This window comes from Episyrphus balteatus, chromosome 2 (genome assembly GCF_945859705.1).
Source record: "Episyrphus balteatus chromosome 2, idEpiBalt1.1, whole genome shotgun sequence".
Taxonomy (NCBI): domain Eukaryota; kingdom Metazoa; phylum Arthropoda; class Insecta; order Diptera; family Syrphidae; genus Episyrphus; species Episyrphus balteatus.
Window position 1 is genome coordinate 1,916,130 of NC_079135.1, and position 16,850 is coordinate 1,932,979.

A 16,850-nucleotide genomic window follows, 5' to 3' on the forward strand; every position below is an offset into this window, starting at 1 on the left:
TATAAATCAATTAAAGAAATTTTGTTGATGTTGGGGAAGAGCCGATATTTACGGCAAAATTTTGTTAAATGAAAAAAAAAAAATGTTTTTTTATTTGACTTTTTTTGAAAAAAATAAGAATGCAATTTTATTGTAATTGCTTTGAATATTACGTTTGTAAAGTTTAATCAAAATCGTTAGAGCCATTTTATAGTTATTTGGTATAATTTGAAAAATTTGTATGGGAGGTACACTTTTTTGACTTTTTTTTAGAAAAACTAAAAATGCAGTTTTGTTGCAATTGCTTCGAATATTACGTCTGCAAAGTTTAATCAAAATCGTTAGAGCCGTTTTCGAGTTATTTGGTTTGAATTGAAAAATTTGTATGCGAGGTACACTTTCTAAGCGAGATATAAAAAAACAAAAAAAAAAACCAACTTTCAGAATTCCATAAAAATCATCTGTACCAAATTTGAAGAAAATCCGTTCACCCGTTTAGGCTGTGGAAATGTGTACAGATGGACGCACAACCGCACATACGCACAGACGCACAGACGTACAGACGCACGGACGGAATTGCGGGACCCACTTTTTTGGAATTCTCCATCATCGTAATGTTGGTTTTGATTAAAACCTCAAATTTTTTTTTCGACACGAAACCAATACTTACCCTATAGAGCAAGTAAAAATACTGACATAAGAACACATTTTTGGAAAATTTAAAAATTGGATAAATGTAAAATCTAGAAAAATTTACAATTTCTCAAATTTGCAATAGCTGCGTGCTATAGACCTCTACACTAAACAGAGGTATGACAGTGAGCTCATCAGTAAAAATTTTGATATTCTTTATTGTAAGTGCTTTCGTTATTGATAAATGATTGTATTCTTATTGTATTGTATTATTATTTTTGTTTAAAAAAAAGACGGACCCTTTCTCAAAAAAAAAAGGAGAAAAAAGACTCCCTCTTTCATAGAAAAAAAATGTATTTTCCTCAATTAATCGCACTCTTCCTGGTCTTTTTTTTTTTCAAAATCATAGTTCTTATTTAATTGAGCTACCATTTCGGGGTATCTACTTGCGTGTGTAAATACTTTAAACGTCTGAAAGCTAAAATTTTTAATCACAGAGTAACTCGTATTAGTTAACATTTATTTAAAAATGGTTAAACTTTTCGAACAAAAATTTTGAAAATCATGGTTTTCAACATATATCATTTCACTTAAGCGGGTTTGACTGCGTCGGACAGTGCGGTATTTTGACCTAAAACGTGGTCATAAATCAAATTTTATTTTAAACTCCAGAATTAAGTTTATGTCCCATAACAGGTAGATAACAAGGGTACTACTCTTTAGTGAAGTCTATCTATAAATGTATTGGTCAAAAAAAAAAAGTGAGTTTTCTAAGTGTTTTTTTTTTTTTAACTTTAAAGTGATTTTGGTGAAAAATTTTGATATGGATATTAGGGTGGGTCAAAAGAATCGAAATTCTTTTTTTGATTTGGTACTCCGAAAAATCGATTGCTAGACACCTCTAGAATATACACACCAAATATTAATGGAAAGGTGCTCCGCTTTTCAATTTTCCATTTTAACATCAAGCTTCTACTTTAAAAAAAAATTATTTTTTTTATTTATTGACTTTTTAGCAAATTTCTTTTCATATTCTTGTAGGAAATCGAACGTTCTACAAAGAAGACCTTCTAAACGTTCTACGTTTATCTAACCGTTTTATAGATATTTGAGGTCCAAAAATCGAGAAAATCTATTTCAGTTTTTTTTTTTTATTTCTTAGAAACTATGATATTTATTAGAATAAGATCTTCACTATTTGACTAAAAACTACAATTTACCAGATCATTAAATAAGGATAAAATATTTCAATAATATTGGAAAAATCTATAGGTACAAAATTAATAAAAAAACGAAAAAAAATGTTTGTTCCTAAATTTCATCTTTAAAACTTAATTTCTTAAAAACTATTTAATGAGTCAAAAAAATAAAATAAAGAATGAATTATTAGCTTTAAAAAAAATTATAACACAGGATTGTACGTGCATTTTTTGATTTTTAATAATTTTTTTCTACTGTACCAAGAAAATGAAAATTTTTCCTTCCAATTAACTTTTAGTCATTTGGTACCTGTTTGATGTGAAAAATATGCCCAAATATTTTTGGCCAGATTTTAAACCGAAATTTTCCCTATGACCTAAAAGAGCTCAATATCGACATTTTTCCTTTTAAAATCACTCTTTCATTTATTAGAATATTTTTCAATTCCTTTAAAAATATGTTTAAAAAATAATGCGATCATAAAAGTTCAAAATTCTGAATAGTTTCCAAAATGTTAAACAATATAATCAATTCTATGTATTTTCCTCATTCAAGTTCTCTATGTCAATAACCAAACCTATTTCCCTTTTTTTTTTTTCAAATGGTAACACCCTGCTTTTGTGTGTTTTTTCCATTAAATTTTTCAAAACATCGAATTCAATATTCTCTTTTGTTTACTTATGATCAGTAAAAGGTAATAAATTATTGGTTAAAAAAGAAAAACAAAACAAAAAAAATATTCAAATGTGTATACTCTTACTTCGTTTATTGATAAAAAAATGCTTCAAGCTAAATATGCGGCCTTGGCACAGAGTGTCAAATTTTTATGGAACATTATTTCCAACATCGAAGGTATTATTAATATTTATTAAAAGAGTTTCCGACATTCAAAAAAAGTAATATTCGCACATGGCTACACGACAAAACGAAAAAACTCAGCCTTTATGGCGACGAACGACGACGAAAAGGACTCTAAGGATCCTTGCTTTGTTCAGTTAACAAAAAAGGAAGTGTACTCCTCGAGCCAGACAGTTACTCAATATCCTGTGATTGAGGACTCATGTGCGTAAGTCAATAAGCCAGAGGCCTTCAACACACAACAAATACAAATACCAAACATAGACTTTTTCCTCCTTTTCACTTTCACATTTTCACTTTCACACAATTTCTTATCAACTAGGTACCCTCTCCAAAAAAAGGATACAAAAATTGGACAATGGTGTCGTTCTATCGTAACTCTCCATTTTATTCTCCAATAACTTTGTCGATGGGTTATTTTAAGGATTTAATAGAAAATATGTTATATCGGCGCGTTGCCACATACTCTTACTTTTGCGCCTACAATTCTCAAGGCAAAACAGCAGCTGTATCTCTGCTTCTGCTGTATCTATATGTGTATACCGTCGCACACAAAACAAAGTGTATCTTTTCTTAGCAACCACTTGTTCGGCAATCATGGCATTGGCAGTGTATTTTAGTTGGTATCTTGAGTTCACCGAGTTAACAACACACAGCAAAAATTTCGACAAGAAGCTAAAAACTCTACCGCAAGGATATAATAAAATGTTTCGTGCGTGTCTCCAGATGATTGCAAATCTTTGACGTCGTCGTTGCTTTTTGTGAATCTTAATCGAGTGTGTGAATCTAATAAGTTTTTTGGGCCATCTTCTCGCCTCTCACTCAAAGTGGTTATACATTGGAATTTAATATTGAATTCATGAGAATGTTTTGTAGTTTATTTTTTTTGGCTAGTTTCGAAAAAAAAGCAATGAAATAAAAAATTGGGTGTGATAAGAATAAAGAGTGTTAATTTGGATTTCCTACGCATCGTTTGTATCGAATCGAAAGTGTTTTTTTTTTGAGAATATAATCAAAAGGACGGTTTTTTCTTTACTTTCTTTGGTTTTTTTTTCTGAACACGCATCAAGGAAAGAGGATAAAGTGTATGAAAGAATGTGCGAAATTTAATTAGCGCTGACGATAACTTTCGGATTAAGGCTAAGACTAAACGGATTATGGAAGGATAAGTGAGTTAATGTCTCTTCGGTTTTTTTGACTGGGGAGTGATTTAATGAGTTAAATCTTCGATAGATTGCTTTCGATATAGGAGTCAATTTCTGGCTTTGGTTTATTTTCTTTCGTAATTCCATTAATTTTATGGGAGGTTTAAAAGTACTTATTTTGAGGCGTTAATTTAGACATAAATGTTTGCATGTAATGGATATTAAGTTGATTGATTACTTTTTGATTGAGAGTAATTTGTAGATATTTTGAAAATACAATACATATTTTAATGAAATTAATTTATTACATTTTTTTTTTTTTTCAAATAAAAAGTTGGAAGTAAAAACTATTAAATATAAATAGAATTTTTTCTCAAAACTGTTTATTACTAGAAGTTACCATATAAGCTAAATAACTTTATTTTATGTTTTTTGGCTTTTCGATGGGTTAGTAATTTTAAATAAAAAAATATTGCTTTTTGTATTTTATATGTTTTTTTCATCAGAACATTGTACAACTGTATGTAAATTAATGTTTTAAATTTTGCGATACAAGTAGAGCAGAAATTAAGTAGGTACTTATTCGTAAAAAAATCTAGTACTTACGTAACTTCGATTTAAGAGAATATGCTGTGAAGACCGAGGGCACTTAAAGGTGTCAAATTACTTGATAAACTTCAAATATTGTAAAAATATGTTTTCTTTGACATAATTTCAAATAAATTTCAAAAAAATGCCAAAATTTATAAGTCAAATAAAGTTATTTCAGAAAAACCGTTAACTTAAAAAATATAATGCAACCACTTGGTCGCACTTGCTTTTAAAGTAAAAACAGCTTTAATGTTAAAGAAAATTATAATTTGATTTTTTTAAAAAATTTTGTCAGTAATGTAAAATAAAACCTTGGAAATAACGAAAAATCATCCGTACCACCGCACCGGTTAAGGCTGTAGCTTAGGGTGGGTTAAAAAAATCGAAATTATTTTTTTTTTTAATTTTACACTCCGTAAAATCGATTGCTAGACACCTGTTTCACAATTTTCCATTTTTACATCAATCTTCTACAAAAAAAAAAAAAATAGTTTTTTTATAGACCGACTTTTTAGCAAATTTTTTACATATTCTTGTAAAAAATTCTACATATACATTGAAAAATTATAATATAATCAAACGACCAAGACATATTCTTGAAGAAAACAGATTTCTTCACAAAAAAGATCTTATAAACTTCTTTCATTTATCTAACCCTTTGAAAGATATTCGAGGTCAAAGTTAAAAAAAATTATAAAAACATTTTTTTACTTTTCAAAATTGTCGAATGGATGTCATGACTGTTGTCTTGACATTTAAGCAAAACTATAAATATTAAAAAATTAAATATTTTAAGAAATTTCCTAACATTTAACCATTTTGGTAAAATAATAATCAATTTACATTTAAAAATAAAATTTCGAAATAATGCATCAATCCGTTTTTAAAAAAATTTTAAATACAAAAATGTTTTTTTTTTTTGGAAATTTTGTAAAATTTTAATATTACAGTTATTTTATAGGCTTTTCTATAGGAATTTTGTTGAGCCCGATAAGTCGTTTACGAGAAATTCAGAAATCAAAAATTTTCAGTGGCACGTACCATTAAAAACGTTACAAAAATAACATTTTTATTTGAAAAATTGGGCATTTTTTGTAGCATTTGCATCACACAAAATCAATCAAAATCGTTAAAGCATTTTGAAAAAAATGTATGTACTTTTCTTTTCAAGTAAAAACTTAATTTTTTTGAAAACTGTAATATCAGAGAAAGCGTCACAAAATACGAATTTTTCACGGTACTGCTTTAAAGTTTTTAAGTCAAAGTTTAATATTGAGCTCTGTTAAAATTTTGAAGTGCTTATTAATTTGAAGCGAGAAACAGTGTTTTACTAATCCAATGAATGGGTTTTCGAAATTTTACAAGAACTACATTTAATGGAAAACTGTTAAGATTTGGGGCGAAAAAGTTACTAAATTCTGAGAGCATCATAAGATATTCTTTTACTAATAGCAGTTTCTTTCAAAAAAATCTTCCAAAATTTTTCAAAAAAAAAAAAAAACTGGTATGTACGAAAGTTCAAATAAAGTTTCCATAAATTTTTTAAAAATAGATTTTTCAAAAAAAAAAAGTTAAAAAATAAACAATTTTTTTTTTTAATTTTTAATTGTTTAAATGTTATGGTTACCAAAACGCTTCATTATGAAAATATTTGTTGAAATCGGTTTAATCGTTTAAAAGAAACTAAGAATTGAAAAGGACGGTTCTATCGCAGGTTTCTTGAATAACGTCTTCAAAAACGTTTTTTTTTTTTCATTTAAAAAATTAGGTCTTATGTCACAAAAAAATTCAAACAGGTTATTTTTTGTACAACAAAAAATTTCAGTTTTTCGTTTAGAAAATAGCCAAAACTGAAAACTAGAAGTTACTATGTACATGGTGAAAAAAGATATGCTGGATACAAATGGAATTTAAAGTAAATTTAATTAATTTTTGTTTTTTTTTTTGCAAAGAAGACTTCCGATTCCAAATAAATGGACAAATCTTTTTAGTTTCTTAAAGGTTTCAATGTTAATGAATCTTTGTTTTGTAATTTTATTTTAAGACTTTGAATCATGTAAACTTATGTATGTGAATGCATTTTAGGATCAATTGCATTTTCAGTTCAATAAAGTGTCGGGCATTTAAAATCCGTACGATTACTTAATTTGCTTCAGGCTGATTGGATTCAAAATTTGCATGTCTTATTTTTTTCAAATAAATAGTGGAGTAACTAAAGCTCAAAAATTGGAACCCGGTCCAACAGCTTAGATTTTGATGATCTTTTTTTTAAACGTCGGTAATTAAAAATACTTTAAAGTCTATAGATTAAAAATTGCCGGTGTTGCCGTTTTGATTTTTTAAATTTGATTGAAGATTTTTGTGAACAAAAACAAATTTTTTTCAAAGATTGTCTAGGAAATTCAAAAAAAAAAAAAATATATGGGAGTGAGGGACAATCTTCCATAGTTCAAGCGATAGATGCAATTTTCTTATTAATTGACTTCAAACACAAAAAAAAATTATTTGAACACAACGGCAACACCTACAATATTCAAATATACATTTTTTAAAAGCTAGAAGTTTAGTCATATATGTAAAATTAAAATTAAGTTAATTGAATGAACGGTTTTTGAAAGAATGGTAATTAAACTCAGATTTTTGAAAAAAAAAAAAAATTATTGAAAAAATTTTAACATGTCGTTTTTTAAACATGGTCGTAATATAAAATGCATTTATTTTCAAATGTTTTTGGCCGCATTTATTATGATTTCAAATTATAAAAAGAAATGTCAATATGTATTACGGTTTATGAAAAAAATTAAAAAGTATTTCATTTTCGAAGAACTTTTTTAATAAAAGTTTTGAAAAAAAATGTAACTTATTTTTTTTTTAAAGTTCAACATCTTAACATAAAATTATTTTTTATACATTGAATAACCCTTACTGTTGAAAGTTAAATAGCAAAAATTAAAGTTCCTATTTACCACAGTCTTTGAGAAAATTAATTATTTCAATGCAAAAATTCAGTTTTAATAAAAAAAAAACCATTGAAATTGAAATAATTTTTCATTTTTTTTTTTCAAAAGTGTGATATATTTTACCTTTTTTGCTTCGAAATTCAACTGATAATATTTATGGCCAAAAAATTTTTTCAAATAAATTCATATTTTATTAGAAAAAGTTTGGAAAAAAGTCATTTTAAATTTTTCTAATAACATTTTTTTTTTAATTCTGAGTTTGAGGACCATTTTTTCAAAAAGTCTTGATTAAATTTAGTGGATTTAAATTTAAGAGATAAGAATGAGCTTCTGGCTTTTTAAAAATGTATTTTAAAATATTGTAGGTGTTTCCGTTGTTTTTAAAATATTTTTTTTGTGTTTGAGGTCAGAATGTTAGAAAATTGAATTTATCGCTTAAACGATGAAAGATTGTCCCTTACTTATATACTTTCCTTAAATTACCTAGAGAATCTTTTGAAATCATTTGTTTTATGAAATTTAAGCAAAAAAAATGGTTTTGTTAAAAAAAAATTAATTTTAATTTAAAAAAAACAATACATCAACACCGGCAATTTTTAATCGATAGACTTTAAAGTATTTTTAATTACCTACGTTTGAAAAAAAAAAAAATCGTCAAAATCAGAGCTGTTAGGCCGGGTTCCCTAATAATTTGCTTTAGTTACTCTACTAAAAGCAAAAGTTAACTTTAGTTCATCCCAAAATTCAATTTTCAATTTCCAACCAAAGAAATCAACATTTAAAGAAAATAGCTCCAGCTTCTAACGCTGTAGAGCAAAGTTCATAATGTCATACTGATTGTCATCTAAAATTTAATTTTGTTAAGAATTAAAGATGCGATAAAAGACTTTAGGCTTTAGGGCAGAGAATCAAAATTTTCTATTAAAAAAAAAGAAAAAAGATCATCACGAAACTTGGGAATCACTCTTTCTGTAATTTTAAAAAATTTTATTTAAAACTTTTTAATTTCATTTCCCTCATTTTAATTGGATGATGAGTTTGTTTTTATTACTCTACAAAACTAAATCAAATATTTAGTCTACGTAGCGCTAAATCAACCCCCCGACTACATTACAATACTTAAAGTCTTATATTCAAAATCTTAATAAAAAAAAATTCATTAAATTCGCCTAAAGTATATCAAAATTTAAACGTCTCACATTCCCACACGAAAAAGTTTCTTCATTCTTTGTTAATTGTTTTTGAAAACATTTAATTTTTGTTTTTTCATATACTTTTTTTATCCACTTTAACTGGTGCAAAGTAAAATAGAAAAACTTTTTTGTTTAGTTACACCGAAGTAAAGAGTGAAAAATAAATTGAAATTTTATCACTTTTAATTGAATTTAATCCACAACAACATTAAAATCACGAGTCATCTTAAGATTGTAGGTGCGATGTTTAAAATTGAAAATGGGCGCCACTACTGCTTACAAATTCAATTCAAAAATTTAACAACAACAACAAAAATTGAACTATAGAAATGTTAATCTCATCTCATTCAATAAAATAAAATTTACATAAAATATCTTAGCGGAAAAAGATATCACTGTTTGTTGAACAGAAAGACGTCCATCAATTCAATTTTAGTGTAGTGCGAAGTAAATGCAAATAGTTGAATATAAATTAGAGTTTTTTTTTTAGGGAAAATCATATATTGATGAGTTGGTCAGTGTTTCTTTGCAATTAGCAGAAACATAGAAATTGAAATCGATTGTACACGATTATTTTTTTTGTATCATTTTCAATGTAAGCTTTTTTTTTGTTAAGTGATGATTTTAGTATTGAATTATTTAACTTCTTTGTTTTAAAAAAATTACCTTTCAAAAAATTTTATTTGTTTATATAATCAATATTTTCACTCATAATTTTGAATAGATTTATTATGGAATTGAATTTTTTTCTTATTTATTAATGCAATTAGATAGATTAATGTTCTGAAACTGTTAAAAAAAAGAAAACAGAGAATGGAATTTGTATCTTATTAACGTCACGGTTGTGAAAGTTTTAAAAACAGAAACAACGAAAGCATTTGAAAAAGCTTTAAAGAAGCAAGATTTTTCGTCAGAGGAAGATCTTTTGCATTCTTATTTTCTGAAAATTTCCTTATAAACAATTGTTTTATATACAATTTCTCAATACCGTTATCAGTCTATCAACAAAAACCGATAAAAAATTTGTTTAAAATGCTCATTTAAAATAAATAAAATTGTTCACTGTGGCGTATACGTACTTTTTTTTTCTTCTAAATCATATTAAATTCATTCATTCAATTTTCTTGTTTTTCCATAAAGTTGATTTTACTATAATTTAATAGTCGACCATTACAAATGCCATTAATTATCCAAAAATAATGGTTTGCCCACTTAACGGTGGAATTATTCAGTTGACCTGTGAAAATGGTCATTTTATGTGAGGGAAAACATAAAGACATTTTTCATCACATTCCATTGTCACGTTCATATCGAGCTGTAACACGTTCATTGTTAGCCGTCGGTGATGTCGTTAAGCTTGAAGGTTTCCAGAATGAAGTGTTTTCTTTGAAAACCGCAATAAAAACAAAGAAAAACATTAAATCAGGACCTTTCACTTAGATTTTCTAAGAAAGAATTCATTAAAGTGCGTTGTGTCCGTAAAAGTAAAAAAAAACATGTCTGGAGGATAAAAAAGTTTTCTTTATTTTTTTTTAGTCTTCATGTCTTATCAAAATTCAATTGAAGTTTGTGTTGTTTTACCTTTTAGATTTATATTATTGTCCTTGTTGTTCAATTAAGTCCTTACAAATGCTGAAACAAATCACAATAACTTGGTAAAACTTTTATTATTTTTCTTTAGAAACAAAAAACTCAACTTAGATTTAAAGTAATATACTCATGAGGACCTTAAATGGTATTTATTTAATTGATTCAATAGGGCATTATGTGTCCATTAAGTTAATGTCCTTGAAGAAAATAGTAGAATTCATGTTAAATGATAAGAAAAAAAAGGAAACAAACAAGAGCAATTGGTAAAGTGAGTGAGTTTATTAGGGGACATAAATAAAACTGTATCTACAGCATTTTTTTATTTTATGGTCGTTTGTCCCTTAAGACCCAACAGCAACTTTGATCTTTCGCATATCAATTTTCTTGAATGGACCTTTTCTCCTCGACTCGAAATGTATATGAATACCAAATGATTCTCATTTATATTTCCAACCAATCGAATAATGATTCCTTTAAGTTTATCGTCTTGTTGTGTTTGGTTCTGTTATCGTAACTCTTCGTCATCTCTAAGGAATTTTTTTCAGAGTTGGAGATGAATTTCTAGTTTTTTTTTGAAAAAAGAATCACAGAACTTTTATTATCGGGTATTTCCCATGAGCAATGTCAGCTTGTCAGTTTTGTTCGTGTTAATTTTATTTTTTTTGGATAAGTTTCTTTTATATTTAATTATAATTTATTATCTTTATCATAATTCAGTTTTGTCTGGACTTTATTCAAAGGTTAAAAATTAAAAATTTTCCATTGTGGTATTTAATTTGTTTCATTTCTGGGAATCCTTTGAGAAAACAAGTTTCTTTGTATTTTTTTTTTTTAATTCTTATGAAAAAATGAAAAATTTCCAATCACATCACAAGCTGGATTTCATATCAATTACATTAAATTATTTTTGGTCGAGTGGGTGTTCTTTTGGCTTATTTATTAAATAATTAACATCTTGATACATTTTTTTTTTGTCAAGATGTCAAATTTAATGTGATTACCACAGACTTTGCACTTGGCAGAACAATAAATTCCTTGCGACTTTCATAATGTTCCAAATTTCCTCTACCTCTTAAGTGAAAAGTATTTTCTTTAAAAATAAAAGAAAACAAAAAACAGCAGGAGAAGTTAACATCTTATGCGGTCTTGTGGAAAGATTCTAAGAAATGATTCTTTTACTAAACACATAAAGAGTGTTTTTTTAAAGATTTTTTATACCAAAAGCTGAAGTTATTTAAAATGTGGTTGTCCAATGTCTACACCCTTGAAGAGAATATCAGAAAAACCAAAATATATTTTTTTTATTCTGTATTTTACTGATTTAAAAAAATTGACATTCATATCAAAAATGAGTACTATGAGTGGGTAGAAAAAATTAAGTATGCTAAATGTTTTAACCTTTGTTAGAATTATTATAATATTTTTAATTTTTTTAAGTCGCGATATAAAATGTGTACAATATATAAAATAAACTAAAAATATGAATGGGTTCATGACGTTTTGCTTATTGAAGCCACCCTTATCATTTTTCTGCAACGTCATTATAGCATTTATCCAGCTAAAAGCCTCTAAAAATACTTTATTGTCAAATCACGATAGGTAATTTAGATGCTATGATGCCATAGATAAGCATGATTTTTAATTTTTAACTTTTTTTCTCGCAAAAAATGTCTTCTCAAGACCAGAAATATATGACCTGTATTACCAAAAAAAAACATCCAAGTGAAGAAACATTCATAAGAAAAGAATTTTCAATTCAATTTGTATACCTACATGTTTTTTTTCATTGTTTTAATTGTTATATTGCTATTCGGAGGGTCCTTGAGTTATACCTATATGGTGAAAAAAACGCGACTTTTTTTACATTTAAAATATCACTGGAAGATTTCTTAGCGTTGTCTGCTTACATTATGTTTTTTTTTTTTTTACTTCCTTCCATTCTTGTTAACGTATTCACTAATACAGAATTTCAGAAATAAACTTCAAATATTCGGATTTTCGAAAAAAAAAAAATGTAGTGCAAATTTAATTTCACACACCAAGTAAATTTATAACACTTTTAAACGCAATAAGCTTTAAGTATGTATATGCAATGCAGTCGTGAATTAAATTTTACATTGCACTAGAACAAAAATTGTGTTGGTTCAGGTGATAAAGAAAATCTTACTGTATTTATAAGAAATTTCCATCCCAGAAGATAAAACAAAAAAGAAATATTATTGTTTTGCTTCTATTTTTTTTTTGTTGATTTTTCCCTTTGTACCAAGTACCATTGACAGACTCGAACGGGTTGGGGCCATAATTCTCAAAGTACCAAAATTACGTTTCCAAAATTCTTTACTCGGTAAATCTGTATTTTAAAATTCTGATTCTGAAGATTTTAAAATTCAGTTTTCTCAAATTTTGGATTTTAAAATTCTGTATTCCAAAATTCTTAAAAAAAAAGTAAAATTATTGTCATAATGCTAAAAAGTAGGTACGACAGTTTTTCTTTTTCTAAATTTACAGAATTATTAAATACAGAATTTCAAAAATTTTAAAATACAGAATCATGATATACCTACATCGGTATATCACAGAAATTTTCCACACACCATTCTTTTTCGAAACTAAAATTCACAATTCAATAACGATCCTTTTAGTCAAAATTCTGCCGGGGTCAAAATTCTGCTTTTCGAAATTCTGCTTTCAAAATTCTGCTTTTCAAAATACTGCTTTTCATAATTCTGTTTTACAAAATTCTGCAAAAAACTAAAAAAAGGGTTTGAAAAATGTGAAAAAAGGTTTTTAATGATAAATATCTTCGAAAAATAATAATTGAACATTATTTAATTATTTAGTCAAATAAAAATTGATATTCAAAACATTAAATAAGAAAAGAAACTTACTTTATCAGCCAACATCATTTCTATAATTAGTTTTCAGCGGTATACTCGTATAGATATGAGTTATAAGAAGTCAGTACTCTAAGCAGTTTGAAAATTACTTGTGATGGTTAAGCTGCAAGCAGAAAATACTAACCTAAAAAAACATTAATTAGGTGTATTAGGGTGGGTCAAAAAAATCGAAATTCTTTTTTTTGATTTGGTACTCCGAAAAATCGATTGCTAGACCCCTCTAGAATATACACACCAAATATGAGCTCTTTATATTAATGGGAAGGTCCTTCGCTTTGCAATTTTCCATTTTTACATCAAGCTTCTACTAAAAAAAAAATAATTTTTTTGTTAATTGACTTTTTAGCAAATTTCTTTTCATATTCTTGTAGGAAATTGACCGCTCTACAAAAAAGGCCTTATACACTTTTTTCGTTTATCTAACCGTTGAATAGATATTTGAGGTCCAAAAATTGAAAAATCTTTAAAAATTCGTTTTTTGTTCTTAAATTAAACTGAAAAATTATAATAATTAAACGCGCAAGACATATTCTTGTTGGAAATTGATTGCTCCACAAAAAAGGTCTTGTTAACTTTTTTCATTAATCTAACCATTCTAAAGATATTCGAGGTCAAAGTTAAAAAAAAATATAAAAACATTTTATATTTTTAAAAAATTTCCAATTCACTTCATTATTTTCAAATTAGCAAGATATATTCTTGTAGGGGCTTAAACGTTCTACAAAAAATTTTTTGGAATCAAATTGATTGCTTTAACCGTTTAGAAGATATTCGTATCCAAATCGCAATGCATACGGGTCATAAGAAAACTATTGAAATCAGTGAGCATTGGTGCACCTGGTGTATTTAGGTATAGTAAACGCATATGCTATGAAAAAAAGCAGAATTTTGAAAAGCAGAATTTAGAAAGACAGAATTCTTGAAGAAAGCAGAACTTTGCAAATCCGAATTTTGAAGTCAAACTTTTGACCCGCTCCCTTTGAATATTCTTTTCAAAAAACCTTTTTCATCTTTAAATTATTCTGTATAATTAAAAGAAAAAAAGGAAAGCACTTTTTCTTCTTCCAAAAGTAAATTTTTCTTTTTGCATTTTTTTTTTATAAATCTAAGTCATTTCCTTAGTTGTATTCATCAATTTATAAGGAAGTTATTTGGGTCCTTTTGCACCTTTAAGTTAAATAAGTTAGTCAAGTTTAACAAAGATTAAATACAACAATAATCATTATTCAAATAATAATAAATTAATCAAAACATTTACAGCTAAAGGCTAGACTATTTGATTGACATTTTATTAAATCAACAAGAATCTTCAAATCAGAACGTCATGTAAGTTTAAGTAATAAGTCATTGTTTCAATTTATAAATGTCATACTCAGTTGTTAAGTTTTATTAGTAATTTCCACCATATTGCCTCAGTTTAAGACCTACAAGTCATGATTAATGGGTTTTTAATAATATTACCGATTAATACCATTAATCTCTTTTTAGCGCCAAAGGCCCTGATAAATTTGTCTAATTTCTTTTTGTATACAATTTATGAGAGTCATGATAAGATTTAAACTGTTCATTCGTCTATTCAATATTTTTAAAGGTTTCTTGTGTTATATTACGAACTTTTTATCTAAAACTTAAGTAGTAAAAAATTCGACATAGAAAAGCAATCAGCTCAAGCTTTAGTAATTCAAAATCAATTTATTTACATCACGTAAAGAAAAATTCCATCCTTTTTGTGTGCTTTTGTTTTAAAGATCCTTCGTTCATTTTTAATTTAATTTGATTAATTAATTTTGTTCAGTCATTAAAAGTTTGTTTAACAAGGTGTTTCAAGCAAATTGAATTTGATAGTGAATTCTATTGTAAAAGGCTAAGAGAAACATAAAGAGCATAACATTGAATTGCTTTTGTAAATAAATGAACCTTCAAATTACTTCAGACAAGGTACACATTTAGGGCTTTTTAAGGCGTTTCGAATATTATTAAGGCCTAGTGGATACTATCATCACAAAAAAAACTATACATTGACTATATGACTATTGGTACTTAGAAGGTTTTCTTATAGAATTTCGTCTTATAATGACGAGTCATTTAATGAGCTTAGTGTGGTAATTATTTCGAATTGTCTGTAAAAGCATTACAAACTCATTACTTGGATGCTTCAAAAGGTGAAATTGTTATTGAAATAGACTAAATATATTTATTTTTATTAGTTTTTTTGATAAAGGATTATTTTAACGATATACCTAATGAAATCCTTTTTTCAATGCAATGAGCAGCTAATGACACTTGCGATTAAATAAAAGTAACTTAAAGTTATTACATTTTCACAATTGATATGAAAAAATACATGAAAATCCTACAAAATACATTGATTTACCTGAAAGGACAGACAAAAGTGTTAAGAAAGTCTTAAAATATAACATTTGGGAGTTTTTAAGAAAGAATTTTAGACTTTTAGTGACAAAAATTGTATAAGGTAGTTAATAGGTTTTTTGGATATAATAAATAAAAGAAAAAAATTGAAAATCTCTAAATATACCTACAAATTTTCTAACATTTTTCAAAAAAAAAAAATAAAAATAATAAAAGGTACGTCATTTTGAAGAAATACTTATAAATAACACTTAAAAACAAAATTTGAAAAATTGCAAAAAACTTCGAAAAAAAATCATGTGTGCAATCCACACGTGGTAGAAGTGAAACCATAAAAAATCATTTTTCTTACAAAAATAAAATCGAAATTATCTTTTTTTACATTTTTTTATTCCATCAACTTTAAGTCCATATTTTTTATATGACAACCCATAATAAATTTTATATCATCTGAAAGCTTATTATTTAACCTTGTATATGTATGTCGCTTAAATCATATTTCTACCATGCATACAAAAAGTAAGAATTTTTGAAGCTAAATATGGCGAAATTTCAAACTGAGAATACGGTACTTCCTACACTGGTGGCTGGCCATCGCACAGTGGTTCCATTTGTATGGGAAGTGCGGTAAAAACTCTAAATTTAACTTTAACTGATGGAAACTAAATTAAATTATTAAAAAAGTAATTTTTTACATAAACTATTTTATTTTTAATAGAATTATAACAATAAATTTAAAATCTCCTTGGATAAAGTCGATTTTTGATTTTTTTTTTTAATTTCTTTCATTAGAAAGCAATGGGTCCGAAGTTAATAATAGTCTATTTAACAAATCCGTGTTTGTTGACGTCCTTGATGTTTTTCGGGTGTTTTTCGAACGGAAAAACTTCACGTCTTTGTTTTTGGCTTCAGCTGCCTCCTCTGAGTTTGTTTAAAAACTGTCCAAGTTTCGTTGGCTTTTGCAGCACTGCCAACTTTTTTAGCCGAATACCAAATATTAAAAATATCGATTCGCTTGGTCATACTGTTTGAATCTAAAAAAAAAAATGGAAATCAGTGTTTTATTGCGGGTCAAAATTTTTAGACTTGCGCCAATCTGCGCTCAATAAGTCATATATATTCTGAAAGAAGAAAGAAGCACTAAATTTTGATGTATAAGAGATAACCAGCATTTAGCGGCATTTGTTGTTTTTTTTCCTCAGAAAAACACGAAAAATGAGAAAAACACAAAAAATGGATAAGTTCTAAAGCATGTACAAAAAAAAAAAAAAAATTAAAAAAAAAAACTCAAAATGCCTACATGATATATTTTTTCAATATTCCAATCACCTTTTTTCCAAAATTAACTTTAAACACTCTACAAAAATTGATTAATGCGAACTCGTATTTTCAGATATAATTTTTTTTCTAAACTGCGAAAAACACTCAACTTCG

The 16,850-nt window shown here is 26.8% G+C and overlaps 1 protein-coding gene across 2 annotated transcripts in view; it reads left to right on the forward strand.

Annotated features, from left to right (window-relative positions):
* The first annotated feature begins 3,273 nt into the window (after nucleotides 1-3,273).
* LOC129908893 (neuropeptide Y receptor type 2) overlaps nucleotides 3,274-16,850 on the forward strand; it is a 50,583-nt gene continuing 37,006 nt past the window's right edge. For both annotated transcript variants that reach the window (XM_055985712.1, XM_055985713.1), the window contains exon 1: nucleotides 3,274-3,839. The gene's annotated coding sequence lies outside the window, so the exon portion shown is untranslated. The remainder of the gene's footprint in view (nucleotides 3,840-16,850) is intronic.